The sequence below is a fragment of the Ixodes scapularis genome, unplaced genomic scaffold (assembly GCF_016920785.2).
Source record: "Ixodes scapularis isolate PalLabHiFi unplaced genomic scaffold, ASM1692078v2 PGA_scaffold2__306_contigs__length_199485367, whole genome shotgun sequence".
Lineage (NCBI taxonomy): Eukaryota > Metazoa > Arthropoda > Arachnida > Ixodida > Ixodidae > Ixodes > Ixodes scapularis.
This window is the reverse complement of record NW_024609857.1, coordinates 143300770-143326395: the sequence shown is the minus strand read 5'-3', so window position 1 is coordinate 143326395 and position 25626 is coordinate 143300770. Positions and strand designations below refer to the sequence as shown.

The 25626-nt window shown below is 47.9% G+C and overlaps 1 pseudogene; it reads left to right on the top strand.

The window, feature by feature from the left end:
- Positions 1-1987: 1987 nt before the first annotated feature.
- Positions 1988-25126, top strand: LOC120848569 (annotated as a pseudogene).
- The last annotated feature ends 500 nt before the right edge of the window (positions 25127-25626 follow it).

Below are 25626 nucleotides of genomic sequence, written 5' to 3'. Positions count from 1 at the left end.
ATGACTTGGAACCTTGTCGTTATCTTGGCAGCTTGTTGACGGGAGAGCCGACGGCACGCTGCTGAGAGGTGCCACGTCATGACTGCGTCACTCTTTTGCGCATATATAGCTCGCACGTGCCGTTCACATCGATTTCTGGATTCAAGTGGCAAAAAACGCGAAAATTATTGATTAATATCTCAAAGTTTATTGCCTTTTTGCGAATTCTGTAAATTGGTTTAGCTTCTGTTAATGACGACCTTTAAAACTGCAATTGCAACATGACCCGTAAAACCACTAATTAAAAAGTTGATTACCCAGATTTCCTTTATGGTTATTGCTGCATCGAACGTCCACCTGGCAGTATAACTCATCTGTGAAACTGCAATGATGTATGTTCTACGGTCTTTGTCAGAAAATTCTGTACAGAATAAAAATATGCTAATGTCTCTAGAATATCCATAAATGGTCCTAACACAATATATGAACATCACTGGGATGTCTATGTGAGGTGAACCCTAAACATCACAGATGGTTCTAAAGATGTCCATTGGACATCCACAGGATATTGGGACATCCTGGGGACGTTCGTTGGATGTCCTCTGTCTGTTGCATATCCTTTCCTTTTAATATTTTTTTATATGGGTGTTTTTGGAATGTCCAGTGAATGTCCTAAAAATATCCTACAATATACGTTTGGACGTTATATAGACATCATATGGGGCACCTTTATGACCAATTCTGGAGATCCATTGGACATCATTTGTTGCTGTGCGAATATCCATAGGAGTTTCTGAAGCTCCGATTCTGACATCCCTGGAAGATCCATGGGATATTTGTGGTTCTCTGGGTGGCAGCTAGGATTTCGGAAAGAAGCTATTTGGCCCCACCAAAAGCATATACCGCCATTCCCAAATATGAACGCCGTCATTTGCTAAAGTGCCATTAGATATGTTATTTCCCATATTCGCTAAAACGTCGTTCGATCAAGTCAGTGCCTTGGTGCCTCCCTCCGATCAAGTGAATACCTATCGTCTCCCGTTTGACACACAACGTGGCGTTTGTACATCCCTTAGGGAATTTTTGAAGTTGGTTGGGTCCATATGTCCATATCACATGAGCGAATGACGTTTTAGCGAACAGCGACATTTGAGCGAATTGACATTTTAGCGCAAAACGGGGGCACGCGTTAACCCATCCGCCGCGCTGCGCTTACGCCGCTTCGCGGCGACAGTCTGCGGCGGCTCATTACAAAAATGTGAACCTATTTGGCCCACCCGAAAACGCTGCTTCGCGGCGTCAGACTGTTCGCTAAAGTGTCATTCGGTGAAACGTGGGCGTTCGCTAAAACGTCATTCGATCAAGTGAGTGCCTCCCGTGCTTGCGGACTTAGCTAGGCCTAGCTAGGCTTAGCTACTACTTGTGACATATGTAGTATAGTTAAGAAACGTTAGCGCGAACTTGGGTTCCATCGCGCTTCCTCTGCAAGTACGCTCGCGCAGCGGGAACCGCGGTTAAATTAAGCAACACTGTCTGCAGATCGATGCTGGACATGAGTGCACATGCAGCAGGTGGTGGTGGAGGTGTGCCCTTTAGGTTTAACATCATCTAGGGTGGGCAGTTGACGCTCCAATAAGGGATGTGTGAAAAATACTGTTAGTTCTACAGGCTGTTGATGCACCGTCTCTTCCTTTGAACACCGTGAGCCTGTGTAAGCACCCAGGCCACAGAGGATCCAGGCATCCGTCGTCCGGTTTTTATCACCTTCTATGGCGAGCGAGGCAGGCATCATATCGACGAAAGCTGAAAATCACACTGCCAGAAGCCCTGTATTCGGACGATCTTTGTTTAATTTGCGTTTTACATGCGATTTTAAATATTTTGCGCGCATATTAAAAGGAAATATGTTATAGAATCTGGCAACCGGGTGCACCAATTCAGTACAATCCGATCCAATACATAGCTGCATCCGCACCCAAACTACGCCTCCCGGATATTCAGATGTTGCCCATGTGCCGCGGCGTTTTGTAATCGTTCTAAGACTTCGTTAAGACTATTCAGCGAGGTCATGACAACCCACGCCTACGTCCGCTACATTGAAGACAATGAACAGGCCGTCGTGGCGATCAAGAACATCAAGGATTTCCGACCCCGCGGCCCGGAAGACTTTAACGACAAGGCAAAGTATAATGTAAACTGGGGCAGCGACGACGAGTACTACAAGGCGCGGATTTTGCTTTTGGGAGGTAAGTTAGCATGCAAATTACTCTGTCATCTTTCGGTTTCATAAGTGCGATTATCCGAGTGCATGACAGAAGAGAGGCGTAATCGCTTCTTCCGTAGCATGAAATCGCGCCATGGCGAAGTTACGCGTGAAAGTGGCTAGGACCGCCTTGTAAGTGCGCCTTCCATGTGTATGCCACTGTCTTAAGGACAGAGTAAGTGGTTTGCACGAGCGCTGGCGTGACAGGACCATCAATGCTATCAGCTCGCGCTAATGTGTAGCTTCCGCGTAAGATGGTGCACTTCCTTACTTTGCGAAGTAAGGAAGTGCATCATCTTACGCATCATCGCTATCGGGAAGATCAATGATTGTTTGTAGCTTTCTACAAGCTGCTTCACATAGCTTCTGTAAGCAGCGGTAAAATAAACACATTGCAAACTATTTTCGCGACCTTGCCATTTCGTCTATATCTCGAACTGCCAGTTTCGGAAATATTCGCGTGTACGAATTTTTTTGCAGTCAGGAGTGCTGCGATGTGTTCCTTGCCACATAATGAGTTATTCGTGGGTCCAATTGTTCGCGACTTCTTTCAAATCGCGAACATTGTTCTTGCAATAATTAAGTTACAGTATAGTTTAACTAAAAAATGGTTGCGTGCCGTTGAAAACCTTTAAAGTCAGTGACATTAGGAAACGCTTAGGTCACATGCAGTTGTTTGCTAAATGCATTTAGGAAAAGGAAACCTCAAGGGCATGGTTTTTTTTTATTTTTTACACCTCTGTTTCTGTTATTTTCAGCTTCCGAAGAGGATGCAAGACGGAAGCTGGAGACTTCACGACTGCGGATAAAAAAAGTGATCGAATCGTCAGATTATTCGGATGAAGATGCAGGAGCAGTAGAAAAAGAAAATGCGAAGGCCCAGAGGGTATGCATGGTTATGCAGGCCATAATTTATTTATGTAATGAATAGATATTTGGTGTGCTTTGAATATTGACCATGCGTTAGCTTTGTATTGGGCAGTACAGAAAGTTTTATAGCTAGTATTTGTTGCATCCCAGAGCACACATCGCAACTATACTTCAAGCCTTCTTATGGCCCTCCCGACGTGGATTATTGTGCATGTGTGCTCTATAAATCATTCCTCATTTACAGAAAACCCTAAAAGAAAAGCTGGCAACGTCGACAAGGGTTGACCTGATAAAAATTCTGGAGCAGAAAAAAAAATGGCTGGTACTCAGGACAAGTCGACAAACCCTGGAGAGGTAGAAGAAAAGTTGAAGCGGGCTCAGCGTCAGATTGCACGGCTGGAAAAAGAGCTCTAGCAGAAAGACCAGGAGCTAGAGAAGCTCCGCTACCTCAACATGAGGCTACAAGAAACCATAATAGAAAAGTTTGAACGCTGGAAAGGTATGGTGCAAGGTTCATTGCATGCAGCAATAGAATAATCTCATCTCCTGTTTCACCTCCCCCCCCCCCCCCCCCCCATTGCTGCAGCCCCCAATCCAGCCCATGCCCTTGCTGCCACTGCCCTGGTCCATGCCCCTGCCCCTGCCGTCAATGCTGCCATTGCTGCTGCTGCCCTTCCTTCTGTTGCTGCCGCGGCCCTCCCTGATGCCGCCCCCACTACCGCGGCTGTCCCTGCTGCCATGGCCCTTCCTATTGTGTCCCCCTTCTCCCAGCTGCCTCCGCTGCCGCGGCCCTCCCTGATGCAGCCCCCACTACCACGGCTGTCCCTGCTGCCATGGACCTTCCTGTTGTGTCCCCCCTTGCCCCAGCTGCCTCCGTTGCCGTGGCCGTTTCTGTGGCGCCTGCCCCTGCCCCGGCTGCTGTGGCCCTCCCTGAGGTGCCGGCCCCTGCACCTCTACATGTCGCCCTGCCTGGTGTCGGCAATCCTCCCGCGAGGGTGCATCATCACATTGTGGAGAATGAAATGGTGCGTTTGTCTGCAATCCTTTTATGCAGTATTAAAAATAACATGTTACTAGGTCACTATTAGGATGCTGTTTTACCTGAGCAACTTTTGCTCTGAGTTTCTTCATTTGTAGATAATAATATAAAATATTCAAATATAGACTGAGTACATAAATGACGAGTTTGCATTTTCTTTATAAAGACTAATTGACTCAACCTTACAGGCTTGCATACAGTTTTCGCTTATCACTTTTTTGTACTCGCTCCTTTTCTATACCCTCTCCATCTTCAACATCGCCACAACGTGGCTTCCCCTTGCAGTTCACGAGAGGAGGAAGATTGTTTTTCTATGATGTATCCCAGAACCCGAGCCAACGACGAACGGCGCTTGTCAGCCACTCGTGAGCGGGGGTTTCGCATCCACGGTGATTGCACCGGTTGCGTCGTCGTAACTGCCGAATATCTCGTATTCGGAGTTACAAATATCACACAATGTAGCTTCGAGCACATATTTAATGACACCTGCTACATTATATAAAATCAAAACCAAGTGTCTTCAGAAACCTCTCTAGTGCCCCTTTCAGATAGGGGTGCAAGATTTGGCCCGCCCTTGACTACTCTAACAAAAGGCTTTTGACGGAGCCGAAATTAAATAAATATACGGACCAATTGGATAATTATCTGCCCTGTAAAGTTATCTGGTGTGATTAAGGGGAGCTTCAGACATCTGCATTTAGCTGTGCTAATCCCCACTGCATCGGTTTCAGACAGCGCGAGCTCCCATTGTGAAGGGATTATTGTAATAATTTCACAAAAGACTGTGAAACGCTAATGTCTGAAGCAGCCTTAAAAGTTACCAATGTGCCTGGGGAATGGGTGCTGCCGCTTCTGAGAATGAAGGTTCATAAGCGTTGATGATGTTTTAGAAGGGAAGTGATAGTTTGCAGGCTCTAAATTTTGCGAACTCGGGTCGTTTGCAGTATGTATTTTTTGTAACAAAAATTTTAGACACTGGAGAAAAGCAACCCTCATCATTAAGGCCTCTGAACTTTTTTGTTCACTTTCCGCCCATAGAAACACGTTGCGAAAGGACCTAGGCACACACATCTCACAACACTGCCACAAAGCATTCGCCTACGGATCCCTACTTGGCAGGTATGAGTCCCAGCCGAGGTACCCACAATACGGCTGAGGCTTATTGCGAAGAGATGCTGTGTAGCTCAGATTTGCATTGCACGTCAAAAGTTCCCCAGGCAGCCTAAGTCCTCAGTCCGCCACAGGATCGTGCCAGATGCCCATCGTAGGTTTGACAAGTAAACCCTCAAAGTTACATTTATTATATTTCACAACACTGCCACATCCTTCCGCTTCAAAAGTCATATATATTGACCGGCACCATACAAACAAAGCATAGATGACAGGACCTGCACAAAGCAAGTGGTTGAGTCAGCAAGGGCATCCGCCTAAACCAATGCTTGCTAAAGGGATGACAGTGGCCATGGGTCATCGGAGCAAGCGGGACTATCGAACAGATCGTGCCACGTGTGGTCGCCCCTTGTTCCATTTGATTATTTTTAATATAATCTCGGGTTCAAGCGCATGACTCGGCTTGTTATAACTGCCAAGGGTTCGGACCTAGGCCACTGTTTAACGGGATTCCGGCAGCCAATGCGACTGCCGTCTGCTCAAAACGCCTCCTCCTTTTTAGCAGACAGCGTTTAGAGGAAGGGCATCACTGATGGCATACTTTAAGTGTACGCCTCAGCACTTAAAGGAGCTCTGCAACAGTTTCAGCGTTTTGCTTAAATAATTTGGGAGTTGGTGTCTCCACCTTTCTGAAGTAGAGAACAAAAAACTGCTTTTGCCTGCATGTTCTAGTTTTTATTTTAAAAATGAACAAAGATTGAGGTTTTCGGTGCCTTTCAACCCCTTCACCATCTTCCGAGTCACGTGCGCTGTGACGTCAATGGGGTTGGCGCGGGGGTCCGGTGAAGGTCTCCCTCTAGAGCCATCCGTGAGCAGCGAGAACTGATCCGCTCGCGACCGCAGCGCGAACAATATGGTGAAAGGAGGAAAGCCTTATCCGGGTCCGGCCATACCCGTCCGGCCCTGTCCCCCTCCCCCTCCGGCTTTTGGCGGCTGTTCGCAGGAGCAGATAGAGCTGACGGTTTTGTGAATCTAGGATAGATGGCGCCACTAAAACTCCAAATAATAAAAGTTTTGTCGATGATACCAGGTTTTTTGACGCATTTATATTTATGTTGGAATGACAAGATTTATAGAAAGGTTGCCTTTTATCGAGCAGGTATTCGCACAACTTGCTATCTTTCTACAAGACCCCTATTGACGTCACGCCGCGTGTTTCCCACGGCCGCCGCTCGCGGCTGCAGGTCGGGGAATATTATAATTTTTGCCTCGCAATTAAGCGGACGAATCGCAACATTTCGAAAGAAGGATGCGTGTTTTCTGTCTTATGTAACAAGATGAACAATGTCAAAAGTAGAAGTTGCCAATTTTTTCATCGTTAAAATCGTGGCGCAGCTCCTTTAAAGTCTGTGCCTAAAGTGGTGTTCACAGCTCTTGAATTAGGCCTGTGCAGACGGACTTAACTGTGCATTTTGATATGTTGGCATTTTGAGATCAGGTGTGTTTTCAGGCCCATTTGCGATGTGTTTCAATGGGCAAAACATGAACAAAAAGAGTTAAAAATGAAAGCCCAATACTGACGGCTGATTTTCTTTAACACCTTATATTTTGATGTGCCTGGCACTACAGACGTGTTTTCAGATTTGAGCTTCGGTGCATTTTTATCGAAAACATGGTCCTAAAGTATCAGTGTCATTTTGAGTCAACCTTTTCATGGAAATATTTTAACTGTGCTGTCAAAGTGCTTAAAAGAAACAAAGGTTGTGTCTGACCTAATTCCCCATTTAAAATGTGATCAGTTAAAGTGCAATCATTTTTTTTACAATTTTAGGCATTTATGGTACATGATCAACATGTACCATAACAAGGTAAACCAAAAAGTGTCTATTGTTCCTTTTTGTTGGACAATATATTTTGTTGTGCAGGCTAAAATAGCTTAAAGGGCAACTCCGCTTGTTTTTCAGTAGTGCAAAACAATACAGTTCTCTTTGTTATCATTTACAAACCCCACACGGCAAATATTACGACAGAATTTTCGCCTAGAAGTTCATTAAAATCGCTGTATAAGTTTGACAAGCACGAATCCGCTGGTTTTGGATGAGACGTGCGGACCAGACAACACCGCCCGGCTGCATTTCCGCTTCCTCCAAATCCCTTCTTCCGGCACGTCCGTGACGTCAACAAGCATGTACAGTTTTTTTTTTTTTTTTAACTTTTGTTTTTTTTCCCGGGGAGAGCAGGGTTCTAGCGCTATGCGAGACGTGAGCGACGCGCTCAACCGGCTCGGCGCTCGACTATTTATACGCTACTGATAGGCCCATCGCCTTGTTGAGCACGGCTTGTGTGTTCAGTGCGTATTGACGTCCAATGGCACGTGCTTTGCAGACGACGCGACGATGACTGCGAAGCGCATGTCCGCATGATAGATCACGTGCCTTTTGTACATCAATCATGTGGGTGTACATGCTTAGTGATGCCGAAGATACAATGTTGTCCGGCTTTGCCACCGTTTCGGTTTCGGTTTGCGATCATGGCTAGAGTAAAATTGCTCGAAAAATATTTTACTTTCGCGAAACAAAGGATTGGGGATTGTTTTTGGGTACTTCTCAAAGCAAAATCGGCCACTATCTCAACATTTTTTTTAATTGAGCGGAGTTGTCCTTTAATTGGGGAGCTGTAGCTTATATTTCTGTTCTTTTTATTAAAATTTTTATTATACATGTCTGTGCAGGTGGACCCTGGACAGGGAATCCATGTCACTGCAACCGCATGAAGTACGGTGTGCAAATCAAAAAAAAAATTCCATATGGTTGACTTTGTTTAAGGGAAATGCAGCTTATAAAGAGCATGACAGTTATATAGCTGTATTGTTCCCTCTTTCCAAGGAAACACTCCTCCAAGTTTCTAGGCCGTCCCCCAAAGCCAGGTCTTTGCCCCCACAGGATAGGAGTACTGAAAGGTGAGGGTCATACTGTCCATGCTCAACATAGCACCTGCACTTGTAGTCTATTTGCGGTTTTGTTCTTGGCGTTTTTCATGGGATTTGAGTTTGTTTGTAAATTATATGGGCTCAGCATGTACAAGGAAGTAACGAAAGGCTTTGTGCATTCACCCAGCAGTCTAGCTGACAATTAGAACAATGGGTTTACGGCAAACTTGATGCATGCAGTCACACTAGATGTTGAGGGCAAGCACACTCTAAGATACCTAACGAATAGGTATACAAAGAATCTGTGGGGACCATTGGGTTCCCTCTATCCCTATCTAGGCCTAGCTTCAAGCAGGCCGTGGGAGTCGTCGTCACCAATGGCGTCGGCCTCCCGGATACAAGGAACCACGAGGCCGAATTCCCCGAAGGGGCCGGTTCTCCCTTGCCCTTTTGGGTGAACGCGCCATCGGCACACCCTTGGGAGTGGTTATGGACGCGTCCCGTTTTCGAGTGACCTTCTACCGGCCTCCCCGGGCGCATCTATTTCCCGCAGGCTACATAAGCCGGCCACCCACCTGTGGCCGGGGCTCTTGGTTAGGGGGGACTACGCTCGACGGAGCATTCATCGTTATTTTCCTGCTCCCCCTTTTCCGTGATCCTGCCAGTTCCGGCAGCGCGGACCCTTCTCCTGGTGATCCTGTCAATTAAGGCAGCGCCAACCTCATTTCTCTTTTGTTCCGCCTACGGGCGTAAAGCGTGTGGCGTAAGGCCAATAAACACGTTTCTGCGGTATCCCTGTGTTTGGTGTGGTCTCCCGTCCACCGGAGCCTAGCGGCAACCAACGGACGGACCCGGCCGTAGCCGCCATAGCAGCGGACTGCGGAGTGGGTTTTGCCTCACAGCGATCAGCAAGGTAAGTCGAAACCCACCTTTTGCAACCGACGAGTTACGGAGTGGGTATTTGCCTCACTGAGGACTTTGGGGTAAACTAGAATCCCACATCTGGCGCCCAACGTGGGGCCCGTCCGGCGTTTGCAAACAAAGCAGCACGTTCGCAATGACAGCGAACCAGGCCAATTTCCGGCCTTGGACTTCGTGGACGGAGGGAGAGGCGAACGCCCGAAACCCGACGCCACCCAACGGCTTATTGGCCACGTCAGCCACGCACGGACACAATGCAGTGTCTTTTGAGCCGAGCTTGCTCCTAAGCGGAGGCGACCCAACATGTCCGGAATGCGCCCGGGGCATCCCCCTCCGCGACACGCCAGCCCACTCTGCTGAGCGAAGCGCACCTGCGCTTGTCGAGGTCAACACCGCGCTCGCACAAAGCGCGGCGACGCAACAACAGGCAAATACAGCCTCGTACTGCGATGATCTCCTGACCCCAGACTGGCCTGCAGCTTCCCCACAAACGGAAGACACTGCCGCCGTCTGTGAGCAATGGCCCAGCTCAGCGGCTTTATGCGCAACAGGACACACGGCGGCACGCGGCGGCACACAGCCAGTGTACAGCTCGCCAGCCGAAAGCGTATCTCATCAAAGAGAAAATGCGCTAAACTCGTTCCAGCCACTGCTAGATAACGCAGCACGAGTTATCGAGAGTTTGACGGGAGCGCTGCAAACAGCGACGAGGCCCCCGCCGCCCACGCGGCCACCAGTCAGAATTCCTATCCCGACATACCGAGGATATGGAGACCGAATGAGCGCCACGGACTTCCTCGAGGACCTGAAAAGTTATCAAAAAGCCATGGGAATGTCGGACAACGAGATACTGGAACGCATCCTGCCAATCTCGTTGGTGGACCAAGCAGCGCGATGGTTCCGTCTAACCGGAAACCAGCTGCTGACTATCGAGCAGTTCCGAAAGGCTTTTGACCAGGAATTCCTCCCCGCTGACTACGAGCGCAGGATGAGGAGAGAGCTCGAGCAACGGACCCAGCACCCAGACGAGTCACTGTTGGAGTTCGTAAGGGCGATGCAAGAGCTCTTCGAGCTAGCAGAACCCTCCGCGCCACATGCAGAGCGGGTAGAGCGCGTCATTCGACAGGCGCACCCGACTTTTGCGGCGTACCTCCGAGGCAGTCGCTTCCGCGACCTGAACGAACTAGCCTCGGAAGCTCGGCGGATCCAGGGAGACATTCTAGCCGCCCGAGCGTACCGACCTCCGCCGCCTGCGTCATCGGCACTTGAGCCGCGCTGCGCATGGAATGGGGAGACGGCGCCCCGAAACAGGAGGCACGAAGCCGCCCACTACGCCGACGGACCGGGTCGAAACACGTACGACATCTCCGATCGTGCGCTCGACCCATACTCTTACGAGAGGCGAACAGCAGAACCCGCGCCGGAGTGGCAAAGGCGAGATCGGAACAGACAAGAGTTACCGACGCCCCGGGAGCAAACGCGGCCAATGCGTCCAAATGCACAGGACGAAAGGTCCGGCGCGCAGCAGAACGTGCGACGCGACTCGAGAAGGGTTGCGCAACCACGCTGCTTTCGCTGCAACAGCGCCGACCACCTGGTTCGACAATGCCCAGAACGGCAGAACCCCGGTTTCCAACAGTCGGGAAACGAGCAAGGCCGCCGATAACCAACCCGGTGGCTCAAAACGGCACGGAGCAAGATACTCTTTTGCCGTCCGCCTACAGAATAGGCTTTCCGACAGGCACGCCAACGCCATTCATAGCGTTGACGATCGTTGGTCGGACGTTCAAGGCGCTGCTCGACACAGGCGCAAGCGCATCGCTTTTCGGTGACGAAGTGTTGACCCACCTCCGGCAAAACTCTGTCCGAATGAGGGAGGGAAGCACGACCTTTCGACTCGCGTGCGGCACCGCACATTCAAGCGGTACCGTCCGGTTGGTTGCGAGATGGGAGAATCAAGCAAGACGGCAACGCTTCGTCCATCTCCCCAGTCTTTCCGTTCCGATCATCCTGGGCAGAGATTTTCTCGCAAAAACAGGGATCGTGATCGACGTGAGTAGCGGTGGCTACCGAGAGGGCACATTCGCACCTCTGAAACCCTTCTGCGAACCCCCAACCCCAGAAAAACCGCTGGTTACTGGGGCAGGCAGCATCAGCCGAAACGAGGCAACAGCCTCCCAAGGTCAACCTTCTCCGACGCGGTTGCAAGCGAGCGCCGTAGCGTCGGAGATAACGCACCCCCTGCTGACTGAGTCATGCAGCGTGTCAGGGCAAGAAAAAGCCCGTCTGTCGGCATTGTTACGACATTATGACAAGATGTTCACAGATCGACCCGGGTGCACCAATGTAGTGCGACACCGGATCGACACGGGCGATGCGCTCCCTCGGAGGCAAAACGCACGACCCGTTAGTTTGGCTAAACGAAAAGCCATTGACGTTGCACTGGACGAAATGATCGACACCGGAGTTGTCCGGATGTCAAACAGTCCGTGGGGATTCCCCGTCGTGTTGGTCCCAAAGAAGGACGGCACTTCACGTCTGTGCATCGACTATCGCCGTCTAAATGACGTCACGCGGAAAGACGCATATCCGCTACCGAGCATTGACTCGATCCTGTCCAACCTCGGCAGCGCACGGTATTTTACAACCTTAGACGCCAGCCGAGGCTACCTCCAAGTTCAAATGGAGAGGGGTGACGAGGCGAAAACGGCCTTTGTTTGTCACCGCGGGCTTTTCGAATTCACAAGAATGCCCTACGGTCTGTGCGGAGCGCCCATGACGTTCCAGCGGTTGATCGACCGCATACTGGGAGAAGCCAAATGGAAACATGCAATGGCCTATCTCGACGACATTGTCGTCTACTCGAACACCTTCGAAGATCATCACAGAGACCTGAAGGATGTGTTCGACCGGCTAAAAGCCGCGGGAATCACGCTGAACCCGGAAAAGGCTCAAATAGCCGAAACCCGAATCAACTTGCTCGGCTTCACACTCGATTGCGGACGCATTGCGCCAAACGCCGAGAAGCTAGAAGCTATCCGGGAGTTCCCCGCACCAACGGACGTAAGCTCACTCCGTCGCTATTTGGGAATGGTGAATTTTTACCGCCAATTCATCCCGAACTGCGCCTCCCTCCAAGCGCCACTAACGCGGCTACTCAGAAAAGCCGTGAGCTGGAGTTGGGGTCCCGAGCAGGAGGCAGCTTTCCGCTGCACTTCGAAAGCACTCGCGGACACCGCGGAACTAAAGCTTCCCGACTTGAACAAGCCTTTCGTGATCCAAATGGACGCGAGCAAACTGGGCTTGGGAGTGGTCCTGCTCCAAGAGCACGAAGGTGTGCTTCGTCCCGTGGCTTTCGCTAGCCGCTCGCTTGTGCCGGCAGAGGTGAACTACAGCACCTGCGAACAAGAGTGCTTGGCTATTGTATTTGCCTTAAAGCGCTTCGACATTTATGTCGACGGGACCACATTCACGATCGAAACAGATCACCAGAGCATAATATGGCTGTCAAGACTTCGCGAACCCGCAGGGCGGTTGGCGAGATGGGCTTTGCTACTGCAAAAATACGACTATGTCGTGCGGTACCGGAAAGGCAGCACAAACGTTGTGGCCGACGCACTGTCGCGAGCCCCCGTAGACTGCGCAAATCTTTCCGCGGGGAGCCTGGCCGAGCCAACGGCACATGCAATGCCCGGCGAAGCCGAAATTCAGTCCCTAAAGGAGGCAGCACCACTGACCTCCTCGGACGAGAGCGTGAACCACGTAGACGCAGTGAGCGCAGTGGGGATCGTGTTCAGCAAAGAAGAGCTACTGAAAGCTCAGCAGAATGATCCGTTTTGTCGAAAGGTGATCGACGGACTCTCGAGTGAGTCGGGCTCCGTGGAGTCGGGCGGTGCGTCCGCCGGGCGTACGACTGCTGGTATTGCAGTAAACGCCGAGTGTCGGGATGTATCTGGTACTGGTACTGACACGCTGGATCAATTTCTGCTGAACGCCGATGGGCTCCTGCTGAAGTATATCCCATGTGAGAAGGACGCAGATAATGTGTTCAAGGTGGTAGTGCCAAAAAGTCTGAGGTGCGCAGTAATGCGTTACTATCACGACTCGCACTTGGCCGGACATGCGAGCGGCTCCAAGACTTACACAAAGTTATGTCACATCGCAACCTGGCCGGGCATGAAAAGGGACGTATTCCGCTACGCCCGCACGTGCCACACTTGCCAAAGCTTCAAACCAAGAGGCGGCAAACCTCCGGGCCTAATGCAGCCGACCCACAGCCAAGAACCATGGTCTTTGGCGGCTTGCGACGTGGTCGGCCCTTTGCCGAGGAGCCCCAAAGGACACCATTATTTGTTGGTTGTCACGGATCACTTCAGCAAATGGGTAGAACTTTTCCCACTACGAAAGCTGACAGCCCGAGCGATCATGGAGAAGCTCATGGAGGTATTCACCCGATGCGGGTTCCCGGAAGCTCTCCTAACAGATCGAGCAAGCTACTTCGTCGGGAAGGTATTTGTGGACGCTTGCAAAGCCCTGGGCATCAAGCACAAAACAACCATACCCTACCACCCACAGGCGAACATCACGGAGCGATGTAACAGAAACATCAAACCCATGCTGGCAGCATTTGCCGAAAAGCACCGCGACTGGGACGCATACATTCCTGAAATTGGGTTTGCTCTCCGTTCCACTGTCAATCGTTCGACAGGCTTCACCCCCGCCTTCCTCACATTCGGAAGAGAGTTGGCGAATCCCATGGACCGTGTCCTAAGGGCGAACGCCGGGGCAAACGACGCGCAGTCGACACAGACTGAACACGCGCGCTCGCTACAAACTCGGATGACGGAAGCCTTCTCGGAGGCCCGTCACAATCTCGGGGTAGCGCGAGCTAAACAAAAGGCTCAGTACGATCGCTCTCGCCGAGATCTCCGCTACAAAGTAGGCGATCTCGTGCTCAGACGAAACCACGTTTTGAGCGATGCCAGCAAAGGCTTTTCTGCTTCGCTGGCACCGAAGTGGCTGGGCCCGTACGAAGTACGAGAAATACTTTCACCGCTCGTGTACAAGCTGACTGACCAAGAGTCACGAAAAGTCGGAGGGCCAGTGCATATTTGCGATCTCAAACCCTACCACAAAAGGGAAAACGAGGAGCAAAACCCAAAGCCACTCTTGCGCAAGAATGCACGCGAAACGCGAGACGACGCCAAAAACGAGGCGCCCCGCTACAATCTGCGAACTCGGAGAAACTAATATCCGGAGTTTCGCAAAGGCAGCCCCAATAGGTGGCGAAATGTCACACTAAGGGAAGTGCAAGGGCAAAGAATGCACCAGCTGCCTTCGCGAACGCGTCAACCACCATTGTTGGCAAGCCGTGACCTAAATACAAGGCCACCTCAACGTTCGCTCCCGGATCATCCCGTACGGGGATTCCCCTACGTACGGCATCTGAGGGAAAGGGTAGGCGTAACGCCCATTGGTCAGTTACTGCCGCCCAGGCTCACGTGTGTCACTACGTCATCGTAGGGGCACGGCGAGAGCAGTTGTCACGAGCGGTGAGACCGTGATGTCATTCTGCCGCAGTACGACTCCACAGTAACATCCACGAAGAGGATCTCCAGCCAGGACGGTGCTTCGGGCCGTTCGGGGGCTGCGTCAGCCTGTTTCCTGGCTCCGGAGGTTTCGACGGCGTTCTTGGTCCACGGGTGCTGGCGATTCTTCGAGCAGCCCCGCGACGCCAGCGGACCAGGGGACCGAACCAGCGGCCCGCCGGCTACGCGCGCCACCGGGACCGACAGCTGCGCGGGGTCCTGCCCGCCCTTCGACTTCGGGACCCGCGCGGCGACGGACAACACTCTGTCCAGGGGCCGGCTGTTCCCGTCCAAAGGGCTCCACGAACCACCTCCACGACGGTGAGCGAACGCCGGGAACGTCGCAGCAGACCGTATTTGTGAACCCCGGCATGTGGGGGTAGGCACCGGACGCGGTCGTTTTTTTTTAGTTCTTTTTGTTTTTAAGAGCCGGTAGGACATTTTGTTTTATTCAAGTCCTACCTAAGCCTTAAGAAGGGGGGAGTGTGGGGACCATTGGGTTCCCTCTATCCCTATCTAGGCCTAGCTTCAAGCAGGCCGTGGGAGTCGTCGTCACCAATGGCGTCGGCCTCCCGGATACAAGGAACCACGAGGCCGAATTCCACGAAGGGGCCGGTTCTCCCTTGCCCTTTTGGGTGAACGCGCCATCGGCACACCCTTGGGAGTGATTATGGACGCGTCCCGTTTTTGAGTGACCTTCTACCGGCCTCCCCGGGCGCATCTATTTCCCGCAGGCTACATAAGCCGGCCACCCACCTGTGGCCGGGGCTCTTGGTTAGGGGGGGCTACGCTCGACGGAGCATTCATCGTTATTTTCCTGCTCCCCCTTTTCCGTGATCCTGCCAGTTCCGGCAGCGCGGACCCTTCTCCTGGTGATCCTGTCAATTAAGGCAGCGCCAACCTCATTTCTCTTTTGTTCCGCCTACGGGGGGTAAAGCGTGTGGCGTAAGGCCAATAAACACGTTTCTACGGTATCCCTGTGTTTGGTGTGGTCTCCCGTCCACCGGAGCCTAGCGGCAACCAACGGACGGACCCGGCCGTAGCCGCCATAGCAGCGGACTGCGGAGTGGGTTTTGCCTCACAGCGATCAGCAAGGTAAGTCGAAACCCACCTTTTGCAACCGACGAGTTACGGAGTGGGTATTTGCCTCACTGAGGACTTTGGGGTAAACTAGAATCCCACAAATCTCACATAAAATGTGGGATCCTTTAGGAATTATAATTGACCCAGATGTTTATGGGTTGAATTGCATTTTAGTGCATTCTTTAATTTATGTTATAAACTGCATATCTTCGATTTGAGTAAGCATTAATGAAAGAGTGGGGCAAGCACATACAAAATAAAACTTGCTGGCCCAGCTAAAAATGCTCTTGTTTCTGCTGCTTGCAAAATATGTAAAAAGACTCACTGTTTTAGTCGCATCATTGAATCAGCAACAGTATCGTTTTGTGATGCTGTTGCTGTTGGTAATTCTTAGTAAAGTTGTTGCTCTCTCAGGAGTGTGCAGTTTGAATGTAGAAGTTTAATATAATATTGAGGGGGGGCTGAAAGGCCGAGGCTTTGCCTGGGTATGCCAAATGTAGAAGGTTATACGGATCTGGAAATTTTCGAGATTTATATCCTTCTGCATACACTTGGCATGGCGTTTCACATAATGTTTACAAAATTTCACATAGTGTTTAAATTTTCCAACCAACGACAGCAAAGAGCTCAAGTCATGAGAGACCAAGTAATGTGACGCGTTACTTTGAAAGCTTCCTCCACTTGTGAGTGAGGAAACATGGGGAAGCTGTCAGTATTTAGTTTCACTATATAGTTCAAGCGATATCTGTAAAAGGTTCCCACCATTGCTAATGCACTAACGTGGAACGGAATCTTATCATTCAGCTCAGGTTGAACATAGTCGCTCATGAATGCCCAAGTTAGCTTGAGACTAACTCAGTAGTGTGCAGTTGCAGGGAACCATAGCAATAATTTACAATGTTTCAATCTTCAGTGCACCCTTAAACAAGTGGTCTGTATTTTTTTTTAAGACATGTACCAAGCTCGGTTACAAACACAAGGCATGCCAAGGGACCTTGCAGTCAGTTCAAGGAAGGAGGTTACTGGCCGCATCAACGAGAAGATCGGTGATCTCAGGAAGCTGGAGAAGAGGAGGTAATTGTGTCGAAATCTGTGTTTATAAATGCAAGACTGAGGGAGGGAGGGAGGAGGGGGGGGGGGGGCAATAGTTTGGCACTGCAGGGCCTTGAAGAGCTCTAAAAAATATGTATGTGCAAATAATAATTGGAAGTCTAGAAACACAAGCCGTTATGGTTCCCATTGGAAAATACCAATGGGTATTTCTCCAAAAACGCAGATGGTTACTACAGTCGACCCATTGGGAAATACCAATGGGTGTTTTTCCAGTTGGGAGTCCGAAAACACAGATGGTTATGGTTCCAATTGGTATTATTCTAACTGGAATTTTTCCAACTGGCATTTTTCCAACTCGGAGATTACCAATTGGTATTTTTCCAGTTGGGAGTCCGAAAACACAGATGGTTACGCCAACTGGTACCAACTGGAAAAACCAATTGGACCCAATGGGTATTTTTAACTGGGGTTGGAAGCAGACTATTGCGTTTCATTTCACAGGAAATTCCTACAGCACGAAAAAGGCCAAAGAGCTCATCGTGGACATTCTCCAAACCGTAGAAAACATTGGGGTGAGAGTCGATGTCATACTGACGGACATGGGAGGAAATAACCTGGGCGTCTGGAAGGAGTTTTCTATCACCGTCAGTAGGCACAGACGTCACAGGGTATCCTGCGACGCCTCCAGGCAGCATTTTTTATGGCGGATGAACCGCACCTTTTGAGAAACCTCCGCAACCACCTCACGAAAGGTCAGGTTATCTACCTCCCAGACGACGTTGTTAAAAACAACATGTTGCCCACAAACGAAGTGAAAATTGAATACGCAAAACAGCTGGTTGAACTCGACTCCACCTCAGAGCTCAAGATAGCAGCGCACTTCAAACAGTCTTCAGTGGACCCTGAGCACTTCGAAAAAATTAAGGTGGGTCTCGCATTCTCCCTCTTTAATAACGACACTGCTGCTGCCTTGCGCCTACTGGTAGAACGGCAGTTTTCGGACAGGGGCGCTCTTACAACGGCGTGGTTTTTGGAAACTATTTTCAAATGGTTTCGCCATATAACACCTCGAACTACAAAGCTGGCTGTGAGCACATTTGACTCAGTTAAGCATGACGAGGCAGTTGCTTTTTTGACGAGCATCATAAACCTGTTTGAAGCTATTTCTATTGAAAGCTTGGAGAAGCCAGTCTGGAAACGCATCCAGACAGGAATTATTCTTTCTACGACATCTGCTCTATAAGGTCAGGAGCTCTACCTAAACGACAAGGATAGGTTTCTACTCCTAAGTCGCTTGACGCAGGATTCCCTTGAAAAACTGTTTTCAACTCTCCGCTCTAACAATCCTGTCCCCAGGCCCACCGAATTTCGGTGTGCCCTTCGACATGCCACAATGGCGCAGTTTGTGCGTCCCAGCAAAGACGGCATTTACACAGACGACCAAGGATTCCTGCTCGCAGGGATACCATCGAAGGATGCTCCAAAAGCTGTAGATGGCAGCATTGCTTCTGGACCTTGAGCTGCCCGAGCAGGAGTCCTTACAGTACCTTGCAGGGTATGTCGTCCGCAAGGTAAAGCAGAATCTGACGTGCAATCTTTGCATAGCATCTTTAACTGGGGACGGTGAAGCAAATCGGCTGACCCAACTGAAATCCTACACAAAAGAAAAGATGTCCCTTACGGTCCCTTCTGCACCGGTGGTGCAAGTGGTTGAGCATGCAAAGGCGTACTTCCGCAATAACCAATCGAGCCTTGTTATGAACGATATCACACTAAAAGATCTCCAGAAGGAAATCTTGACTTCAATGTCACTCACTAATTGCTTTCCAAATTGCAATGAAATCCTGCAAAAACTACTGAAGCTGTTTCTAAGGACCAGGCTGTGCATTGCCCTTCGAAAAGAGAACGACGCATGGAAGGAAAACACAAAAAATTCAGCTAAGTGTGACAGCCGGAATGTTGGTATGCATGCCGCCACGACCAACATGAAATGAGATGCAAACGGTGTAGGTTAACTCATCGCTTATAAAAGTTAGTGTCATTTTGGCATTCTAAACTATCTTAGGGATATATCACAAACACTCTTTAGTGTAGCTGTCCATAGTGGAGCAATCAGAAAATCGGTGCAGACACCAGCTAATGTTGCAGATCCCTGGAGGTCGATAAACTAGAGTTCGAGAACTACTGAATTAACCTAGCCCTTTTCTTGCATTTATTTTTTTAATTTATTTCAGCTATCAGAAAGTAGCTCACTCAAAGACGCAAATTGTTTAACACTAGTAACAAGTTTAGTTACGTTTTCTTAAAGAACTACCAAGTCCTTGCAACCTCTTTTTGATTGTACTTTCTCCTAAGGCCTCGGTAAGATTGTAACTGCATGTTTGCCATGCTTTCCTTGAATGAGGTTATAATTTCATATTTGTTTTCTTCCTCTTGTTTTCTTCAACCTCATGTGTGCTTGTTCATTTTCATTGTAACCTCATGCTTGCATGAGCTTTGCCGTGTTCTCTTCTGATGATGTTTTAGGTTCATATTCGCTTTAATTGCATTGTCCTCTACCCTCAAATGTGCTTGCTCATTTTCATGGAGATCAATTGTAGCCTCATGTTTGCATGTGTTTTGTCATGTACTCTTCCAGTGAAATTTTAATTTCATAATTGCTTTGCCTTGTTCTCTGATATGTGCTTGTCCACTTTCGAGACTGCAACGTCATGCTCGCACGTGCTTTTCCGTGTTCTCTTCCAATGATGTTTTAGGTTCATATTTACTTAGATTGCATTGTCGTTTACCCTCATATGTGCTTGCTCATTTTCGTGAGGATCACTGTAACCTCATGTTTGCATGTGCTTTGTCATGTACTCTTCCAGTGAAATTTTAATTTCATAATTGCTTTGCTTTGTTCTCTGATATGTGCTTGTTCACTTTCATCGAGACTGTAATGTGATGTTCGCATGTGCTTTGCCATGTTCCCTTGGAACAAAGTTTTAATTTCATGTTTGCTTTATTTGCCTAGTTCTCTCTGACATCATCTGTGCCTGTGCATTTTCATGAAGATAATAATCTTGCATTTGCATGTCTCGCAATGTTCTCTATATCATATTTGATTATAAAATTCGTTTGTATTTACCCCATTCTCTTTCACTGAAATAACAACCTGCAATTGGTTGACTCCTTTCTTAGATTTGAAGTAGAATCTAGAATTATTATGTATGAGTGTTAGAGAACTTTCGGGTCTAAATTAAATGGTATAAAAGTAAAATTCGTAAACGCTCAAATAGGTGCTGAAACCGAGAGCTGGTTCCCAAGTCTGCACCCGGCCCTAGGACGCTGGCCCGGGAGTCTAAAAGCAGCGATAATCGTGGTTATTGCCAACCACGGGACTGACTGTTTTAGTACTTTCAGTATGAAGGAATTAACAGAAAAGATACAGACAAGGCGTTATTTTTAGTAAATGCGCCTGCGAGGCAAATAATGCAAATATTATTTATTAAACTCTGAAGAGTTGCGGCACTGAGAACCTCGTACGGAAGCGTCCGACCGCCTGCCACCGGCGTCGCAATTTTTACAGCTTGCACACAACACACGCACAAATATACGTATAGCGATTTTTATCATGAATAGTACTGCACTCAGCCTAAAAATGCTAGGTTAGCTGCTGGTTCCAACCGCGTCACTGTTTCCCCGTTAAAATACAAACAAAACGTTTTGCTTTCCATGCCTCCCAATGCTTTTAAAGCCCGTAAACCAAACACCCCCAAAAGCTCGCAAAGAGTCACATTAAAAAGAAGTAGGGAATCACCTGAAATCGTCGAGAATATAATTACAATTTGGCGGTTCGATATCATGGTTAAAAACGACTTGCGATTCCTGTGGAGCCAAAGAGTGGAGAGACACTCACGAGAACACTGACCGATAATGCAACTCGGTAGGGACGATTATCCAAAGCACTTTCGGGATCCACGGTTGGGCGAACAGATTTAGAGCGGCTTCAGGACGGTCGGAATAGATGCGGGCTCAAAATGAGGTCATTTCCGCACTTGTATGACAAGAAAAGTCCCCACGATCGGCAACTCGCCCGCTCCAGCTGTGAAGCCGAACACTCACGAGACACTGACCTAATGCAACTCGGTAGGGACGATTATCCAAAGCACTTTCGGGATCCGCGGCTTCAGGGCGGTCCGGTACGAATGCGGGCTCTAAATGAGGTCATTACCAACTTGTCTGACGAGAAAAGTCCACACGATCGGCACCTCGACCGCTTCAGCTGACCGAGACGTGGAGACGCTTGGGAAATTCCGGAGAACGCCTCCGTCGCAAACCGGAAATTAGAGGTGGGGCAAGGAGGGTTTTTAGAGGAGAAGGAAAGAGAAGATGCCACTTTTCCCAGATACAGGGACTTTATGGTCGGGTGGGTTAACACGCGCCCCCGTGATGCAACACCCCACCGGCCGCCACTGCACCTTCAAAAAGGGCAACCTGCCGCCGTTTCTGTGACAGCTCTGTTCTTATCTCAAACAACAAGCGCGAAAGTGTTATTGGCTCTGTTCAGATAAGATCATGCACGCAAGTTTAGACGTATATTTGTTTCTGTTAATTTATTTTTGTTATTTTTATATTGCTCATTCTGTAAACTTACTTGTCAAAGGCAACCTATGATAACAGCAGACATCTTTATGGTGGATGAGAAGAGCGTGGAACTTGGAGGTCCAACACCTAAACATATTTCAACAGAAAAAGACTGATCCAAATTCTTGATAAATTGTAGCAGTATAAAAAATTGATATTGAAGAGTTCAATGGCCTCATACATGTATTTAATCCAGCAGACATCTTTATGGCGGTGAGAAGAGCGTGGAACATGGAGGTCCAACACCTAAACGAATTTCGATAGAAAAAGACTGCTCCGAATTTTCGATAAATTGTAGCAGTATAAAAAATTGATATTGAAGAGTTCAATGGCCTCATACATGCATTTAATCCAGCAGACATCTTTATGGCGGTGAGAAGAGCGCGGAACATGGAGGTCCAACACCTAAACAAATTTCGACAGAAAAAGACTGCTCCAAATGCTTGATAAATTATAGCAGTAATAATAATAATGTATTTTATTCCTTTGAAAAAAACACTTACAGTAACTGGCCCACAAACGCAAACAAGATTGCTTGTCCGTGGGACCAGCAATCTTCTTTGCTGGTCCCACGGACCAGCAGAGTATAAAACATTAATATAAAGTATAAGTATAAATATAAAATATTAATATTGAAGAGTATGGCCTCATACATATATTTAATTCCGATTTTATTTTAGGAAGTGAATAATGGTTAGATGAGACAATTCTGAATTCTGAAATTTTCCCCCCTAGTATGATGTGTACAGAAAGGACAGGAATTGCTATAGTGACGGTGTGTTCATAGAGGTTAACAGGTCATTGAATAGCATGTTGATTGATGTGGAAACTGCTCACGTCGAATCAGTGGGATATCGCATACGCACTCCTAGCAAAAGTGAAATGGCCATTGGTGTGTTTTACCGCCCTCCCGGTTCGACTACCGAAACAATTTCTGCTCTGAACAATATTTTATCTGGCCTACCTGACGAACAGATTTTAATAGCCGGCGATTTTACACTGCCTGAATGGAAATGGGTTGGTGACCACGATATAGTATCATCTGGTGTTGTCTACTGTGAATTTGAAGATATTTTAAATACCTACGGCTTTGAACAATTTGTTTTTCAACCAACAAGAGGCGAAAATATTCTTGATTTAATTTTGGGAAACAGTAATATTGTTCTATCCAGGAATTAGCAGTCACAGTAGAGTAACAGCTAGTTTCACGCTCCCTCATCTGTTTCGTGCACGGGAAAGTGGCAAAACAAATTCCTTTATGAGAAAGGAAATTATAAAGTCATAGAAAAAATAATTGCTTCAATATTTAGATGATTTTAGTAGATTACCTTTGGCGAGCTGTGTGGATACTTCGTTGGTTGCTTCTAAGGAAGGTTTGTCAGGTCTAATTAAACAATATGTTTTAGCCAAATATATATCTGAAAATACTAACGCTGATAAGCCTTGGATGATGTGCGCTGTTAAGAGAGTGATAAATCAACGAAGGCGTACATATCAGAAGTACAAAATGCGTTCATTTTAATTTCCTGCTTCAAAACTTGAGAAGCTGAATAATGCTTATAGAGATGTTATCAACTTGGCAAAACGGGAATACATTTACAAACTTTCAGATGAAACGCGGTCAAACGGCAAAGAATTTCAGGCCTACCTTTGAAAACCTCCTAAAAAAGATGTTGGCATCTCGGATATTTTGTGAGATGGTGAAGTTATTGAAGATAATCATAATAAAGCCAACAGTTTCAATAAATGTTTTCAGTGTATTTTCGCTTCTAACAAAATGCTTTCAAGTTTTCACACCCTCAGCGATGGAAGATAGCCTCCTATGCCACCTGTTGCCATAAATATAAAAGGCACTGAAAAATGTTTGGAAAACTAGATGTAAAAAGTCTGTGGGCACACACAGACAGCTTGTCACTAAAAGTGCTGAAATCGTGCTCCCTCGCCGTGTCCCGCTCCCTTCACAAAGTTTTTCGAAGTCTCTAGAGGAAGGTGTACTTACAAGCGAATGGAAAATTGCATTTTTTACGTCAATCCCCAAGGATGGATCAAGAAAAAGTGTAGAAAACCATCGCCCAGTTCCCTTAGTTGTGCATGTTGCAAGGTTTTACAACATATCAAGTATAGTAGTATTGTAACACATTTAGTTACTAACTTTTTCTTTTCTCCAACTCAACATAGTTTTCAAGGGTCTTTCGTGCGTGACTCACCTTGTTGAATCTTACCATGACCGTGTTACACAAGCTTCGAGCGTAAATAAAACGTAAGCTACTTTCCTTGACTTCCGGAAGGCTTTTGATTTTTTGTCCCACCCTTTGTTGTTGTACAAGTTGTCTTTTAGCCTTGATAACACCGTCTTCCAGTGAATAGAAATTTATCTTTTTGAGAGAAAGCTATGTGTAGTCATGAACGGTGCAATATCTGAATTTGTTACAATGCCATCTGGCGTTTCGCAGGAATCAGTCTTGGGGCCTCTTTCATTCCTTGTTTTTTTATAAATGTCATAGCTGTAGGAATTGACTCGCCTATGAGGCTGTTTGCAGATGATTGTGTTTTTATCGCAGAGTAGAACATTTACGTGATTCATTCTAACAGTAGAGGGCGCCTATTGCGAAATTCACAAGGTCCAGCACGGTCTCTGAGCTTCAAAATTATACGGTGGCCCCCAATATTTAGCAGGACCACTTCAAAGCTTTACGCCGGGTTCGCTAAACAGGCGTGCAAAGCAGACGGCAGAAACTAAAAAGTGGTTCTGACATCGTCTGCTAGTCGCACAGTGGGGTGAGTTCACATGTTATGGGTGGAAAGTGAACAAATGTTTCTTCATGGAACCAAATGACGCGTTTATCTGGCTTCCACGGATCATGCCAGGGAGTCTTAAGGTAGGCTTAAGAGAATACTTTAACTATTTATTGCTTTTTAACGTTCTACAAGCGAGGTTTTAGTTTCGTCCTTGTTAGAGTAATTCCAGAAACGCAGATGAAATTCGGTCCTTTGAGTGCACTAAGCAAACAATACAACAATACAGTCACGAGGAAGTCTTTCGCTAGAATTTTAACTGTGCCAGAAAGAGAACAACGCCTTTTGGCTCTGCGTGCAAACAAAGACGAAGACGCGCTTAACACAATATGCGCTCATCATTATCATACTTACGTACAGAAGCATACCACACTTGTGGCTTCCTAGTTCTGCGTGAATTCCCCTCTCAAACACCAGGAGCCGGGTTGGGGCATCAGTTATATCATTAGAGCTTGCAACAGCTCTGTCGTCATTGAAGCTTGTTCCTGGAGAAAGGTTGTGCCCCGGGTGCAAAGTCCGTTGCTTTTAAATAGACGCGAGGTTCAATCAGACTACTGACGCGCTTACTGAAGAGATGACCTCCTTTAAAATTAGCGACCAGGAAGAAGCATTCCCCTCATCGCTGAGTTTCACATTTTCAGCATTTGGGGAAATCTCTGTTTATGGGGCAGAAGTACGGACAAACGAATACGGATATGCAAACGACGCTGGACAGTCGAAGCCGGAATGTCAGTAACCTGACCAACACTGCGGACGTCAAAGTCCCATCGATATCTAGACCAACTCCTAGTTATGAGTTCCTGACAGACGACTACAGACGACACATGGAAGACGTAAAGAACCGCTTTGGCGAAGAAAAAGACCGATGATAAAAGATTTCCCTTTGGACCTTGGCCCTGAGCTCGTGGACACGAAAACTGATCGCGCAGTATTTTTTTGCCTCTGAAAGACAGGTTCTCCTTGCCATGTTAATGAAACAAGAGAAGGTCATCTTGAGTTACTCAACGCAAACGTTCAACAGACCACTAGACGAATGTACTAAAAGCTCTGTCAGAAACTTTCATGAAGACGAGCTTGTTTCCAGTTGAGAGTCAAGCGCCTGTCCTGTCGTCCGTCTTTCTTCATTGTCCCCGTTTGTTCGCGCTTTTTAACTTTTTTATTGAACCTGTTTTCATCTGCCTTCCAGGCAAAAAAAAAAAGACGTCGTTCGTGGGAGCCACAAACGATTGTTTTTAATAAACCCAAAGGAAGCATTTGAAGAATGGTAGAAGAGCAGCAACGGAGTAATGCGGGTTTTCAAAGTACTCTGATTTACAGCCCAAACACTGTTTGCTTGCTGGAGCTTCAGGAACGCACTCCGTTGGCGTTT